The sequence below is a fragment of the Rattus norvegicus genome, chromosome 18 (genome assembly GCF_036323735.1).
Source record: "Rattus norvegicus strain BN/NHsdMcwi chromosome 18, GRCr8, whole genome shotgun sequence".
Lineage (NCBI taxonomy): Eukaryota > Metazoa > Chordata > Mammalia > Rodentia > Muridae > Rattus > Rattus norvegicus.
Genome location: NC_086036.1, coordinates 64339187 through 64356017, shown reverse-complemented (window position 1 = coordinate 64356017; position 16831 = coordinate 64339187). Strand labels below are relative to the sequence as shown.

Sequence of the window (16831 nt, the reverse complement as noted above, 5' to 3'; positions counted from 1 at the left end):
GGATGGTGACAACACAAAGATTTCTCTACCAAACTGTAGCCCCCACCCCTGCCTCCACACCCCCGAAATTCACTCTCCCTTCTGGTTGTGGCAATAGTCCTCTCTAAAGCGGGCAAGGTTCTTGCACACCTGAACGTCCATATCTTGAAACAGTTCCCCCTAGTGAAGCCAGAAAAAAATAAAAGTATTAAACTGTTCGCCCTGAGATCTGTGTAGCTGCTGACAGCTTCTAGACAGTTGTGTCTCCCACTGACCTTTAAAGTTGAAAGTATGGAGCTGTTTCTCAGGGGGAGTTCAGGTGTGCAACAGATGAAGGGCGAAGGGTGGGCAGAGGGGGTTCCCCTGAAATCACCCCATGCTTCAGATGGCACAGGTACACGGAGGACACCTTCACCTCCTTCTCCTCAGCTGTTTCTGGCTCAGTAGATAAGAGGCAGGGCCCGAAAATGTGCAAATTTGACAATCTTCCAATTGGGGCCACCTATTGGAGAAGAACACTTTGCAAAACTGAGTTCAGCTTTGAATGGCCTAGAAACACCAGAAGGAAAGTTCCAGAAGGATGTCAGATGCTGCCCAGAGACACACAAATTAAGCTTCTAAAGAAAGCCTTAGGGGGCGGGGACATTGCTCAGGTGGGAAAGTGTTTGTCATACAAACATGGGGATCTGAGTTTGAGTCCCGGTACTGACGTAAAAAGCTGTAATCAAGGCATCCCCTGCTTGTAATCCTAGCTCTGGAGAGACAAAGAGAGGCAGACCCCAGGCTCACTAGCCAGTCAGCCCACTCAGTTGGAGAACACCAGGTCCCAGTGAAAATATTTGTCCAAAAAAAGAATAGGTAGATGATTCCTCATGAACAACACTTCAAGTTGACCTCTGACCTCCACTCACACATACCCACATATGCAGCCCACATACACCGTATGCGTATAACATGAATTAATACATGAAGTAACTTAATAATTAAAAACCTTTAGTCCTGGTCTGAAATACTAAAATGACCTAAGCAACACTGGGTTGGTTGAGTGGAGAATTAGGTTAAGCAGGCTTAGCTTCGTGATTCCTTTCTGACTGGACCCAAACCAACCAGAGAAGGGGAGCTGGGAAGAGTTTATCAAGGACACCTTTTCGGTGTTTATACTGGAGGTTTGTTAGCACTCCATTTGACCTCAGCTGTCACAATGGTACACAAAGAGATGTCACTTGGTACCTAGGGAGCAAGCATCAGGGGTTTATAGATCAATACACACACCTTGAACTGTACTTGAGAGCAAATCAAAAGCCAGAGCTGGCTGCAGTGTAGAAGCCAATGTGTAAGCAGTCATTCGCAAAGACCCTTTAGTTGAAGTTCGTCAGAGAGGTCTTGCCAGTCATGCTTCTCTCCTCGTCTCCCTAGCACGGTTCTAAGCTTCTTTTCCTTCCAGACGCCCCAGACGCTATCCGGGAGGGTGGTAGGAGAGACAATCTGTAAACTTCCACATCTATAAACAATCTAGACACCTGAATGTTTATTGGATGTATGGTAACCAGAACCTGACTTTTCATGGAAAATACCTGAGTCAACTCGTGGACCCACAAAACCTAAATAGAGAAAATAATATCTAAAATCTACCGGGCTTCAATATAATGGTTTTTTTGCTACCACCCGGCATCAATATTATGACTGTGTTTCTTTGTGTGGATGTGAGGAAGGTATGTGTGTATAATTGTGTTGAGAAGAAAATGGAAAGACAGGTTGCTTCCTCACCTCTTACCTGTAATTTACTGGGGCCAATGAAGACATTCGAGATAAATTTAAGTATCTACGGTATGTCCTTTGGTATAACATAAAATGCATCTGAATTAGCTTATAACCCCACTACAGTTGACAGAATACAATCAGATCCGGAGGGACACAGCTTCTCTCCACTTATGCATTCGACAGAAAATTTCCTAAGAAACGAGGAAGCTGAACTTGGCCTGAGCTGTCATTTACAAACACAGACAGACTTTGGTCAACATAAACGTCTGCATTTCAGTGTTTGCCTTTCTTTTCTGGTCTTGAGAACGATCGTGTTCTGAGTCAGCTATGAAGGCCTTCAGGGTAAGTAGCCTCTTAGACAATAATAGCCTGTAACGGTTTCTCCATACAGTGGTGGGCTCTGTTTCCCAAGCTCATGTGCACTGTAGGTTCCTGGACACACAAACACATTGGAGCTATACAGCTGGGTAGAAAACTAGATCAACTCCTTTCACATGCCATTGATAGTTTGGAAAAATTAATAACCTCCCCTTCCTAAGCTGGAAAGTGTGCAAAATGGGCTGGTGTGTTGTTACCATGTTTGAGGTTAAGCACTTAGTGTCCTGAGTCTCTTTGGATACAGCAGTAAGGTTCCCCCAATGGGTTCCAAACTCAGCACCAGTGAGTCATTCTTATGGAGACTGTCCACGGAACCTTCACTTCTTCGCCAGCTTCCCTGAGCCAATATTCACTTCCTTTTGGAGCAGGCTTTACAGTGAGAGCATTCGGGACTGCCCAGAGTGGTCACGTCATACTTGAGCACAGGATGTAGGAAACTGAACTCACTTAACCAAACACTTAATCGAGGACCCACACTACACCCAAAGCATTGTGGGAAAATCAAAGCTGCTGAGAAGAAGGCAGACACAATGCGAAGCTGAGGAATGATGAGAGCCCATGAGTCATTACCCCGCATTGGGAGGCGCCCAGTGAGTTCTACGGAAGAAAATGAGCGTTTATTCTTAAAACTCCCAGATCTTCTTCCTTCCTTTCCTGTGTTTGTTCACTTGCTTTAGAGACAGGATCTTACCGCATGGTCCAGGCTTACAATTCTCCTGCCTCAGCCTTGCCAGTGACAGGCTTCAAGGCACGAGCCTTCCGTTTAGTTCTCAGACATTCAGATTTTACATCAAGTGGTCTGATTCATAACCGTGCCTGGGAATGAATGGGAAGCCATTCACAGAACGGGAAACCGGGCAGGCTTACACTGGGCACCGAGGTATGGGGAAGCTGGTCAAGTTTCTTAACTTCTCTAAACTTCTTACTCTGACCTACCAAGATGTAGATACTCACCTCACAGTGTGGGGAGAAGGGAGTCCTGATAAGCCCATGTCACTGCCCATCCCAGAAAGTACCAGAAGCAAGGGCTACAGCCTTCAACTAGCATGACCTCTGGCTTTAGGCAAAGAACAATAGACTTTCCCTGCCTCTGCTGTGGGTGTCACGAGAGTGTGGATAGAGTCCTCTTTTCCAGGGTCTCACTGGGCTTCACATACAGAGTACTCTGTTCCCTCAATCCTGTCTCATTCTCCTTATTGCTTCATCCAGAGGCTTCATCCAGGACAATCTGCTGGAGTTTCTACCTTCCGTGTGGGTCCTGGGGATTGAACTGGGGTCTTCAGCCTTGACCACAAGCACCTTTACCCACCGAGCCATCTCACCTGCCCAGAGTTCCTAACTGGCCAAGGTGCTTCCAAGTCTCACTGTTTCTAACATTTGTAAGAAGGTAAACATCCATCTATCAGGCAGGACAGAAAGACACTGGGAGATTTTCACAAGCTACCGAAGGTCATGGACAGAGCTGAGCTTACCACCAGGCCATACTCTGATGGTTCCACTGAAATACTGGGCCTAGGGTTGATGACATCATTTCGCTCCCTGTACAGCAGGATGTTGAGAGGAATGGTGTGGGAGCTGCGTCTCTTTGTTTACTCTTTCCTTAAATATTTACAGAGTACTAGCTATGCACCAAACACTCTTCTAGGCACAAAACAGCAGTGAACAAAGGAGGCAATGTTTTTTATCCTGGTGGAGTTCTGTGTGTTCTTAGGTGATTGTGGAAGGAAAACGAAGCAGGAAAGTGGGGTGTGAGGTCGGTGCACTGTGGTGGGTTGGAGCAGGGTAATTTTACACGGGTTGGCCAAGAAGGTGGAAGTGAGGTGACACCTGACGAGGATGAATTTGATGTCAGAGGCCTATGTGACATCTGGGAGAAGAAAGTCTGGAGAGCAACCACAGTCAGCAGGAAGGCTGGAGCTGGGAGTGTCCGGGAGCTCACTGAGAAGCGGCAGCTGGGCCTGTGTGACCGCAAGCCAAATGAACTGAAGAGGAGCAAGGGTGTGGTTCTGGGCCAGGTCAGGGAGCTTAGTGAGTCCTTGCTAGGATCTGCTTTTGCTCTGACCAAAATTCGGAAGCAGCAAGCAGCATAGGGGCTGGGCAGTGGGGTGTTAAATGACTTTAGCAGCTGCTCCTTTGAGCACACATTCAAATGAGATGGGAGCCCCCTCCCCCGATAGGAGTCCATTGCAACAGCACAAGTGCTTCCAGTCAGTCTATAGTAACCTCACTTCATGCCTATTCCACCGTAGAACGTGGTTAACTACTGTAGTAGCATCAAGGATGCCAGAGCCAAGGAACCTTGAAAATATCCATTGTTCTTAAGATCTAGAGCCAACCTGAACTTCCGGATCATTATAAGTCATGAGCCAGTGTCTGGATTCACATCCTCCTAACACACATCACCAGGAGAAAGCTGAAATACTTTCTCTGTTGTGGGCTAGATTGTTATCTATTTGAGGTCGAAAGCTGGCTTTCTGTAATCATTAGAATGTTGTCTACAATGCCTCTGGAGAGGAAACAGAGGGATACAAATAGGGCTTGTTTTGTAAAAAGGGTCTTTAGAAACATGAGGTGACTGGGGAAAGTGTTCAATACATCTAATTCTTCGTGAGAAAAAAACAAAACAAAACAAACAAACAAAAACATTGAAGTGGTTGATGACAACAGATTTTACATACTTAACTTCCAGACAAGACAGGTCACAACTGTGCACTGGTGGATAAGTGAACTTCTCCCTGTGCCTCAGGCACACAAACCCCAGGAAGGAGGCAGAGTGGCTCTGGGGACAGTGAGATGCCTGGGGAGACACCTCAGAATAGCCCCCCAAGCATCTATGACACTGGGGATGCCCTTTGCCAAGAAAAGACGGCGGTCAAGAATCCAGGTAAACAGTGGGGCTCTTAACTCTCCCACACTCAATGTAAGCCTTTCTCTTTAGGCAGCAGAAAGAAATATCAAACACATCCAAAAAAAAAAAAAAAAAAAAAAACCACGTATGATTTAACCAAACTCTAGATAGAAAGATATCATGAAGGCCTTTGCTGGGTTCACATGGACTTATTTTATCTAGAAAACTGGGCTTGTTAATAGCTCAAGGCCTTGGGTAAGAGCAAGCCAAGTCATATCACAGCTGTAATTCTCTTCTTCAGCACACAGACTATGTGGAAATATTTTATTTTGCTTTTATCAGTCTCCGGAGTTCATGTGATGTACTTCAAGAGCCAGCCATTCTCTGGGGCTTATGGTCTTGGCAGATGCCGCGGCGACCGTTAGAAGGTCAAACAAGTCCCACTTCCGCCCCCTCAGACCAGCTGGGATCATCCATTCCCAGACTGACTTTCGTTCCCTGAGTTAGCCTTGAGGCTCTGTCCTCTAAGAAAATGCAGCATAGCCAGATGATTTTCACCTGAGCTAGTCTCTGCCTTCCCTTTTAGGATTGTCATGAGGTCAGTTTTTGATTAGCAGAAGGCCAAATATTCCTGTCGCCTTGGAAATGCTGAGATATCCAAAGCCACGAAGTCTCTTCTTCCTCTTCTCTCCCGAGCAGTCCTACACAGCAGCACAATTCCGGTGGAGTCCACTGGGTTCCCTAGATTAGGCAAACTCGACTGTTTGGTTGGTACTTTCTCGAACACACACTGTCTACTCTTTGCTTGACGTCTTCTCGGCTGATTAAATCTTCCCCATCATGGAGTACAGAATTAAACAGAATTGCACATTGTTGCTCACTACCATAGAGTGTAGATCTGGGAATCCGAGAGGCCACACAGCCTGAACTTCTACTCCAGAGACAGATTCTCTTTACCGTGTCTTCCCACTGAGAAGACATCTATTCTATTTGTACTTAAGCCGTTCCCGTGACAAGACTCACACACAAACACACACACACACACACACACACACATACACACAGACATACACACACACAGATACACACACACAGAGACCCACACACACACAGAAACACACACACACACAGACACATACACAGACACACAGACACACACACACATACACACATACACATACACATACACAGACACACACACAAATACACACACAGAGACCACACACACATACACAGACACACACACACAAATACACACACACAGACCACACACACACACACATACAGATACACACACACACACACACTGCTCAGTAAGGAACTGACTTAAAGAGTGGGCTATTTCTTTTAGAAAGATCCTTGACAGAGTCACCCTATCTCTCCAGCTTCGCCCCATGTCCCAAAATTACTTCAACTAGTAGAACTCAACGACTCAGGATGAACATTCTCCTCTTTCTCCCAATACCCCTCTTGTCGTTGTTCCTTTTTCTGTCTCATTTGATCAAAGCCCCCTGTGAAGACTTGGAGACCTTGTAGCTCACGAGTCTGTGTCAATCAAGGATAAGGTTGGGATGACCTAACATGGGGACTCCCGATCAGACTCCAACTCAAAGAGGACATCTTCCTTGTGTGACTCCGGCTCTGTAGCTGATCACATTTTCTAAAAGTTTCTAACATGTTCCTTAAAGTTAAGACACGGGGAGTATTTCATACAAAGCCCTCAAAGGAAATAGCTACCTGCCTGGATTAACTACACAATCAGGAAAACACTTGGAAGTTTCTGCACTTAAACGCAGACGGACTACGGCATTTAAGCATGCTCTTACTGCCATCTCGTGGTCATAACTGGAAGCACATCCCACATTCAAAATCTGCAGAGGAGGTTCGAGGCTCAGGGGGTCACATGGGAATCGTCTGATTTTTCTCTTTGAACCTTTTATTTGGTAAAGCTGTACCTTAAGTTTATTTTCCAATCCACTACGCATATCTTTACTTTAGCCGTCATCGTCTTACATCTTCCACACTGGGGCTAGCTTTCAAATGAATCCCATCTATTTTCTCACAGATGTCAGAAAGGACCGCTTGTTCTCTTTTAGGCAGAAAAAAAAGGCATCTCAGGTGAGCATAAATAACTATATTTTTATCTCAAAGAGAACGCACGCTTTCACATAAATGTGTTCATCTTCGGATGTAGTTTTTAGACTTTTTTTTTTCGTTGCTGTGAAAGCTGTCGTTTATAGCTAACCTTGAGTGCATTGTTCCTCACAATTAGAAGTAGATAAGTTTCACAGGCAGAGAAGTTGACAAGTCTTTAAGGGTTCACACTTGGTTTTCCAGGAAGAGCTGACATTAATTAGAAGTGATTACACATACGTTGCATGTGTGTCTGTATGTTTCTGTTGCTGCTCGCAGACATCACAAAGGCCCTAGAAAGATTGCATGGGTTTGGTGTTTTTTTGTGTGTGTGTTTTTTTTTTTTCTTATGTTTTAAAAATAAACAATCTCCTTCCCATGTGTTGCTCTAAGCCAGCAAATCTAGGAAGCTCAGCGGGGTTGGACAAGGTCACTGCTTGTCAGGGCTCCAAGGGGAGCGGGCAACAACTCTGAGAATCAAATGCTGGCGTCCTAATCCCTCCCAGCTTGAGCTTCTCAGGCGTGAGGGGCGGCCATGCCAGCGCTGACACACGCACAGAGTGAGGCTTGCTTGCTAGCCACACTTCAACTTAGCACCATATCCTACCTAAGATACCTCGTACAGTGAAAGTACAGCCTCACCCTTGGACGGAAGGCGGAACGCCACCCAACCGAGTGTGCTCGCATCTTGGATCTAGTAAACAGGAAAAGAATCATAAAGTACACGTTCCTGCCCCAAGCGCAGGAACCATTATTGCCTTGCTATGGTTGAATTTCGTAAATGTACACTGCAGTTTACATTTAATTAAAAAATGATATATTAATACATATATATACTTAAAGTTAACAACCCCCCCCCAAACATGTGGGGATTCGTGTACATATAGACCCATCTTTATGCACCTGTGTATTTGGGTGTATACTCAGATCTACTGCGACAGAGAAGAAATAGAACACATAAATGGTGTTATATACTATAAAGACAGAGTTGGTCCATATCACTGAAAGGTGCCTGAGAAAGAAGTGGGGGCTCCCCTGCTGGAGACTGGGGCCCGGCTTGAGGATCTGACAGGATAAATGCAAAGAATAACAATATAGTATATTCGGACTTCATTTTCCATCAAAACGGAAAATGAAAGGTATCTGGAAGGCAGTCGGTCAAGTTGGATGGAAATCTACCTTACTTTCCTAAGCCGTAAATGAGAATCAACCAGACTTCAACAACCGCGGAAGCAGGAAGATGGCAGGGTGGAGTGTTTGGTCTGGGGCGTGGCTCAGAGCGAGAGCAGTTGTCTAGGATTCCGGAGGCCCTGTGTTTGCCGCCCGCTACCCGCAAAGCGAAGTTAGATGTTAGATGACTTCAAACGGCCATGCTCCTACAACTGAAGCACTAATTGCTTCACCAAAGAAGCTAAAGAGACAAAGTTCTAACCGCTAGGACAAACCCTTACAAGCATGGAGCCTTCCTTTCCTTTCCTTTCCTTTCTTTCACGGTGTTTTATTGATTATTCAGGAATTTCCCATCATGAACGCCAAGCACCCCCTCCCCACTTCCCAGACCTCCCAGGTCTGCCCAGACCTAAAAGACTCCACCCCACCCCACCCCGAAAAAAGAAAAGGAAAAAAAAAATCCAATTTGTGTTGCCCATACATGCACTGGAGCAAACTCCCAGGAACCCATCCCTTAACGAAAACTGAGTCCTTCCTCACCTGGCCAGAAGCCATCAATTCTAGAGAGTTTCACTTTAGCATCCTTATCACGATTTTTAAGAGTTCTCTTCGATGGTTTTCTGTGCACAGCCTTCGTTTCTTGTCCTGTATGGACGTGGTATTGACGAATGGAAAAGTAGCCTATTGTAGCTATCGAGAAAGTCAGCCGGAAGCAAGTGTTCGTGCTCCCTCCATTTGATCCTTGAAAGGAGTGTCCTGGCTAGACCTCAGACGGTTGCTGTTATAAATAGTCTTTCTGTAAGACTCACTGTGTATTATTCAATCCCAGTAAAGAGGCTTCCATGGACCTATCAAAAATGCTTCTAGAAGTCTGAGACTTTACCCACGGGGCTCAGCATTGGGTCTATTTGATCCCACAAAAACCTCAAAGTGCCTGTGACTGTGAAGTCCCATTGCCTTACACACTCATGCTGGGACCCTGAGAACACATATAGCCTCCCACTCGGTGACTCGGTGACAAGACACATTGGCTACTGAAGCTCTGGACCAGGTCACTGTGACCCTACATGGGCTTCTGATGATCCTGAGCAGTGTGAATCAGGGCTACCTGCTGAAATGAGTGTCAAGCCACTGCGATCTGCGGGGCCTCCTGTACCCAGTGCTCTGTCACTGTCATTGGACAGTCCTCCCGGGCTCAATGCAGGCTCACTGAGAAGCCTTTTACACTCCCAGGCTCAGCACTCGTTCTCGGTGAACACCTTGGGCCTTCCCAGGCTTGGTGCTGGTTAACCATGAACCTGCATGGTTCTCCTAGGCATAGTTCAGGGCCCTGGGAGCCTGAACTCAGATTGCGGTTTAAGTGGGAAGCCACTGAGAAGTTGTTGCATGATCTGAAGGCCCAGTCACACACTGGTCACTGTGAATATGCGTGGACTTATCGGCTTTATGCAACAACTATCTGTGAACACCGATGGCCTACCTGGTCACTGCTCAACCACTAGGAACCAGCATGGACTCAGTTTCCCTGTCAGGTCATTGCAAAACCAAGTTCTTCTCAGGCTCAGTGCCAGGTCACTCTGGGCCTCCCAAGGCCTCCTAAATCCCACTATTTAAGCCCAGGCTCTCCCAGGACTGGGGTCCAATCATTTTGAACTTCTGTGACCTCCTGGTTCAGCGTTGAGTGACCATGATTGTGTGTCGGGCCTACTAGGTCCGGTGCCAGATCACTAGGTATAAATTGATATCCCAATCTCAGTTTGGTCTCACCGTGGAATGGCCAGGGTTCTGTAGGTGCAAACCCACCCAGGTTTCTTGCAAACTCATTGCCAGCTCCCTGAGAACCTTGCAGAGCCTGCGAGCTTAGTGCTATCCACCTTGACAAAGCATGGCTTCCCGTATTCGGGGTCGGATGACCGTGAACAGCCTGAAGCGTCAAAGGTTCAGGGTTACCCGAGTGGCTTACAGTCTGGGAGGTGGGTGACAGTGAAGCCACAAGGCCTCATGGGCACCCTGCTGTGTCAGTTTAGAGCTGTGTGGTCTCCTGGTTCAGTGACCAGTGGCTGTGAAGGTGTGCGGGTCACCCAAGCTCAGTGACAGGCCACTGTGACTATGAGTTGATGTCACAGTCTCATGCCAGGGGTCACTGTGAGACTTCATGGCCTCTCGGGCCCAATACGGGGTCCATGGATCCTCAGGGGCCTCATGGACAGTGCCGAGTCACTGTGAACACGCACGGCATATCTTTGTGACCACACGGGCCACCCAGACTCAGTACCAGTGGCTATAAACCCCCACGCCATCCCAAGGCAGTGCTGAATCACTAGGAATCCACATGGCCTCCCACGCTCAGTGCAAGGTGAATCCATGTTGCTTCTCAGGCTCTGTGCTACCCTCGAAAGCCCTACTAGACTCAATGCCATGACATGTAAACCAGGTTGGATGCCCGGATGCTACGAACCTGCATGGACTACCAGGCTAGAAACCTGTCACTGTGAGACTAAAGAGACTTTCCCGGCTATTGGTCCCCTGGTCATTCATGCTCATCCGGGTAGTGTGGGCCACAACAGTCTCCCAGGTCCAGTCTCAAGTCACTCTGCATACCAGACTCTGTGTTGGGTCACTGTGAGATACATAGGCCTCACAGATTCAGTGCCACATGAGTGTGGACCTACATAGCCTCCCAGGTTCAGTGCCAGTCATTATTGACCTGCAGTATTCCAGGGTCCACAGCATATCACTGTGAACGGGTGAGCCTTAGAGGCTCAGTATCTGAACACTAAAACCGACATGTCATACCAGAGTCGGTGCCATTCACTGCGAGCTCCTATGTGTGCCATTCACCCCACACTTAATGTCATATGATCACCAAGGCTCAGTGTGAGGTAAGTGTAAATGCACACTACCTCTCAGGTCCAGTGGCAGCTCACTGTGGACCTCCAAGTTCTCTCAATCCCTTGCCAGTTCACTTTCAAACTTGGTGGCCTCCAGGTTCAGTGTCAGTACACTGTGACCCCGGATGGGCCTCCCAGATGCCATGCCTGGTCACTGTGAGTCAGGATTGACTCAATAAGGCCAGTACCTAAGTCACTCTGGACTTACATGGCCTTCTAGGTTTAGTGTCCAGTCACTGTGATACTACATGGTCTTATAGGCTCAGTACCAAGTCACTGGGAGTTGGAATTGTGTCCCAAGGCCCAGAGTGGTTGGGCAACACATTCCTAAGAGGACTTGGGCAGCACAAACTGGACGGAATGGCTGTTTTAAAAGAAAAAAATGGGGTTTGGGGATTTAGCTCAGTGGTAGAGCGCTTGCCTAGCAAGCTCAAGGCCCTGGGTTCAGTCCCTAGCTCTGAAAAAAAAAAAAAAGAAGAAAAATGAGAGGGATACTCATTTTTGGTGGAGAGGACATAATTTGAGGAACACAGAGGGGAGGTAAGTATAATCAAAATACATTATGTGAAATGCTCAAATAATTAAGAAAAATATTAACAAACTATACATACAACTCCAAAACATAGACTCTTTGGAAATGTTAAAAAGAAAAGGGGAGATCTGGAGAAATGGCTCAAGTGATTAAGAGCACTGTATACTCTTCCAGAAGACCCAGGTTCAATCCCCAGCACTTGCATGGCAGCTCACAACTATTTGTAGTGCCCTCTTCTAGCTCCTGTGGGCACCAGGCAGGAAAGAGGTATACAAAAATACATGCAGGTCAAGCATCTATATGCATAAAATAAATGTTAGCAAAGAAGGAATAGACATGGGGCTGGAGAGATGGCTCAGGGTTAAGAGCACTGACTTCTCTTCCAGAGGACCTGAGTTCAAATCCCAGCAACCACATGGTGGCTCACAACCATCTGTAAGGAGATCTGATGCCCTCTTCTGGTGTGTCTGAAGACAGCTACAGTAGACTTCTATATAATAAATAAAGTGTTTTTAAAAGAAGGAATAGACAGGAAAGATCTCATATAGCAGGCAGCAATGGGTAACAGATTGCTAAATGTGAAGCAAAGCACATGGACAGAATGACTGCACAAGGGGAGAAGAGAATCAGAAACTAAAATTCAAGCACCCTGGGAAGGCCTGTGTACTTTACGTGTATTCAATGATAGAGCAAGTCCCTCTCCCTTAATCTTGGACTGGTCAACTTAACAAATAAGAGGGAGCTGACAGACTGTAAGAGCTTCGTGCAAGCTGAGACATGTTTAAGACTGGCCTTAAACATTTCTGGACTAGCCAACCAGAAGGGGCCCTGCCAGTCAGGAGACAGAACATAAAAAGTCCACTAGGACTTAATCTTGGGTAAGGAAGGTGAGAAAGAAGCTGGGAGCTTGTCATCGTTACTGTTTCTCTGTGGCTCCTTCCCCCATCTAACCCCTGGTCCTTCATTTTCGAATCTCTCACCTTGATTACTGTTGGGTTTTGCAGGGCATACTCTTTGCACTGCTGTGAGCTGGCAAGAGGGACACAGGAAGAAACATCACAATGGGCCTCCAAGGGAAGTCACTCTAAGGGGCCACCACAAAAGTTAGTTGAGATCAGAGATGCAGGGTAAAGGGTAGCCTGACACTAGCGTGTCTCTCTAAGGTGTGTGATGGCGAGATAGCAAATGTGATATAAGTGAGACTTTGGTATGACTGCCATTGAGAGAGTGGCTAAGAAGCCAGCTGGGACAGTTTCACCCTTATTAAAAGAAGGAAGCAAGTAAGAAAACCACCCTAAGAACCCTTTGCGCCCTGTCTTAGTTAGGTTTCATTGCTGAAAAGAGGCACCATGACCAATGCAACTCTCAAAAAGACAAATATTTAACTGGAGCTGGCTCACAGTTTCAGAGGTTCAGTCCATTATCGTCATGGCGAGAAGCACGGCAGCCTGCAGGCAGACACAGTGCTGGAGGAGGGACTGAGAGTTCTACATCTTGATCCAAAGGCAGCAGAAGGGAACTATATGCCATATTGAGCACAGCTTGGGCATCAAAGCCCCAAACCTCACAGTGACACACTACCTCCAACGAGGCCACACCTCCCCCGATAGTGCCACTCACTCTGTATGGCCAAGCATTCAAACACATGACTCTATGGGGACCATTTCTAGTCAAAGCACTGTATGTGCTTTGTAAGCGGGGGTCAGCCAGGTTGGTGATAGCTTCGCCACAGTCGTGCTCTGCAAGCTGTGCACTGTGAAGAAGGCCATTTGGCTCAAGAACCAGAGAAGCTTCTGGTTGGCCAGTTTAAAGTCAAACATCAGTGTAGCACATGGCTCTGATGCCAAGGTCCTGTTCCCCAATTGGTTCTTGATCGATCAATAAAGATGCCAGGAGTCAATTGCTGGGTAGAAGGAAAGAGGCCGGATTTCTGAGGCCTCACAGGCAGGCTAATTGATGCAGGGGGAGGAGAGAGGTTTCGCCATGCTTTGGAGGTAGAAAAGGTGACTAGTTATGTGAGATCTCAGGCAGAGCGTCCATAGGCTGATTGCTTCCCCAGACGGGAGATTAGAAATGCAACTAAGCAGAGGGCAGTTTTGGAGTTGCTGAACAAGGAGAAGGTAACTGAGCAATTAATTGAGGGCAGATCTAGAATACTGAGCTGGGAGTGAAAAGAAGGGTGTGATATAGAGCCAATAAGACAGGTTGAAAAATAAGTGTGTGTGTGTGTGTGTGTGTGTGTGTGTGTGTGTGTGTGTCTTTAATCTGAGAATCCGAAGGAACCTGGGTGGGGTTGGTAGCATGGTCTGCCCAGAGTTTAAAGCAGGGTAGCAAAACTACACACTACAGTCTGTTACTGGGTTTTTTCTACCACAACGTCAAGAAGAGCATAAAAGGACAAGGTCAGTGAGGACAATTCATCAGAATGATTAACAAGATAAAATGTCACTGAAACTAGCTGAACCATACACCCGAACATTGCAAGGTAGACAGAATGCTTAGAAATGTTCACAGACAAAGTGGGTGAAAGTGATGCTGTCATTAACTGCTCCCTCCCACCAATATATAGCAGACATAATTCTCAGTGAGAGTGGACACCATGCCTGGGTGAAATTAGGATCCTACTCTTATTGTGGAAAAAAGCCAGATGCCATTCTCAAATTGACAATCTGAAAGGAGAAATGAACCCTGCCTGGTTGTGTTATAGAATTTCCCAGTGATATCCCTTGGGTACAACACAAATGCTTTGAATAATATTTCTAATCCTATGAGTTTGAAATGGAATCTAATCCTCCACCCACCTCATTTGGAGAACATGGATGGTAAGAGCATGGGATGTGACGTCACAATTTTGAGATGATGTTACATCACAATCGTGAGAGGAAGTTTTCCAGGGCGGAAGTGTTCCATGAAAACAAATTTCCTCAGCACTCAGGAGGGCAGGCCATTGGCCCAGAGTCAATTCAGATCCCACTCTAACAAGGATGTCCAGCAGATCTTTACTGAGCCTGCATATCCTGGAAGATCTGCTTTTTTAAGTCTAAAATTTCCACAAACTATTCTAATCTTTTCCTTCCTCTCATAATACTAAGCTGACCTTTATATCCTCTCCCAGACAGGGAGGCCTTTTCTAATGAGTATCTCTCTCCTAAAGTGGTCCATTCTGTTTTGCAACCCTTAGACCTCTACCAATTTCCCTGATTATTTTAACCTCTGGAGATTGAATCTCATAAATTAATTTCTTTGGGTATCTAGTCATAAGATTGTTAATCTTTCCTTCTTTTCAGATACAGCCTCTATGGGGCTGCTACTCCCCATAGAGATGACATTGAATTCTCGAGTCTTTAGTCAAACCCTGAGTTATTTCTTCTTGGAAGTAGGCCCATTATTAAAGGTAGAATAAATCTGGGGACAATTTTGGACAGCAACACCCTAGTTGCCTCTGTGGATTTTGCTGTTTTGCACAGGAAAAAGTGCCTACTAGGACTGGGATATATTTGGAATTATGTCCACCAAGCAAGTGAGTGACACCCAATTTGCCAGTCTTCCTTAGGGTAAGTGTCCTACCTGAGTGCTTCTAATTGGAGACACTTGTGTGAGCAGTTATGGTCCTAATATTTGTTGCCTATTGGACTGTCTCTTTTAGGTCCTGCCCTTTTACCAAAATAATTGTGCTTTCCTGTCCAATAAGTCTGATCTAGGCACCTTATGCTTGCATTATTCGGGTTTGTGGAAGCAGCTACTCATTGGGTATTGGCCACCATCCTCCGGGATCCTGGCAACTTCTGATCTTAGAAGCAAAGGCCATTTCTTTTGAGGAATATTTGAGTCTCTTTGGAGTAAGCAAGAATTCCATCTGGATATCAGGTATTCTGTGTGAGCCAAGGCAGCTCTCTTGGCCTTCGAGTCAACCATCCTGCATCCCTTTGTAGTGGGATTGTTCCCTCTCTGATGCACAGAATATTGGATTACAGACACTCGAGGGAGGCAAAAGGACTCAAGAGTTTCTTGAGAATGTTTTATATGAGTCCCAGCTTTACTCAGGAGACCTCTTTCTTTCCAGGTAGCTAGGTGGGCATGGGGGATGAGGTAGGGTATTGGAATCTGTCTAAATGTTGGTTCTTTTCCATGGCTCTGTTCTGAGGCTTGCATGAGACCGATTAGCCAGCTAGTTGAACCCTTGAGTTTCTGGATCCTGACTCTAACACATCAAAGCTGTCTCATATCCTGCACATCAGATTCCTTACTTCACAAAGGAACTTCCATATACATTGGGAATCCGGGGCTGGGATAGCAGCAGTGCGCGCGGGGGGGCGGGGGGAGAGCAGGGGGCGAGTGGGAATAACAAACTAGGTTTTTCCAGGGGTTGATCTGAGAGGTCGGGACTGCCTTCACAGTTCTCCGGAAGAATCTCCTCAAAAGAGTAGAGAGGTCCCCCTTCCTCCTCTGGCAGATAAGCTGTCTGTGTTTTGTTTTTGACAACTCTTAAGAGTAACTTTTGATCCCTCCAACATGAGGGCCTGATTTATGGAGCCAGCTTGCTGTGTCAGTGAGGTTTAGTTTCCCTTGGCATTTAGAATGCCCCTATGTCATAAGGCACACAAACCACAAGAGGGCGCGCAAGAATAATCTTTTGGGTTTCCAGGGATCGGAAAAGGGATAGACGCATGTTTTGTAGCCTTCCAAGCCATCTTTGCAACCTGATCTAATTCCGTACCTAGGTATCCTACACATTGCGGAGCACAGTCTAAGAATTGAGCAACTACCCCTAGACCTACGTCAGTTACACACAGTTGGGACTAGACTGAGTAGCTAATCCTGAGGGAGGAGTCTCTGAGGATCACTTTACACCGTGTGAAAACAGCCTCCAGATCAGCTCCTCTTAAGACCCAAGAGTTTTCTCAAATTTTAATTATCCTTCCTTATCTCTATTCCTAGCTATTTTTAGTTTAGGCCGGTAGGGGGAGCTAGCTAATCTCTCTTCACGAGGACTGATGCCAGTGACCATCCAGGTTTCTGTGATCGATTTTACAGTCAACCTGCCACAAATTAGAAACATTTGAGTGGGGCCCAGCAACTAAAGATTGCCCTAATTGATTGCCCCTCCATGAGTGTGGGCCGCACCGTCCGGTAGCAGTC

The 16831-nt window shown here is 46.4% G+C and overlaps 1 long non-coding RNA gene across 6 annotated transcripts in view; it reads right to left on the bottom strand.

The window, feature by feature from the left end:
* LOC102548061 (uncharacterized) overlaps positions 1-11387 on the bottom strand; it is a 96297-nt gene extending 84910 nt beyond the window's left edge. For all 6 annotated transcript variants that reach the window (XR_010059729.1, XR_010059731.1, XR_010059733.1 and 3 more), the window contains exon 1: positions 11173-11387. This is a non-coding gene — a long non-coding RNA (uncharacterized LOC102548061). The remainder of the gene's footprint in view (positions 1-11172) is intronic.
* Between the last annotated feature and the right edge of the window lie 5444 nt (positions 11388-16831).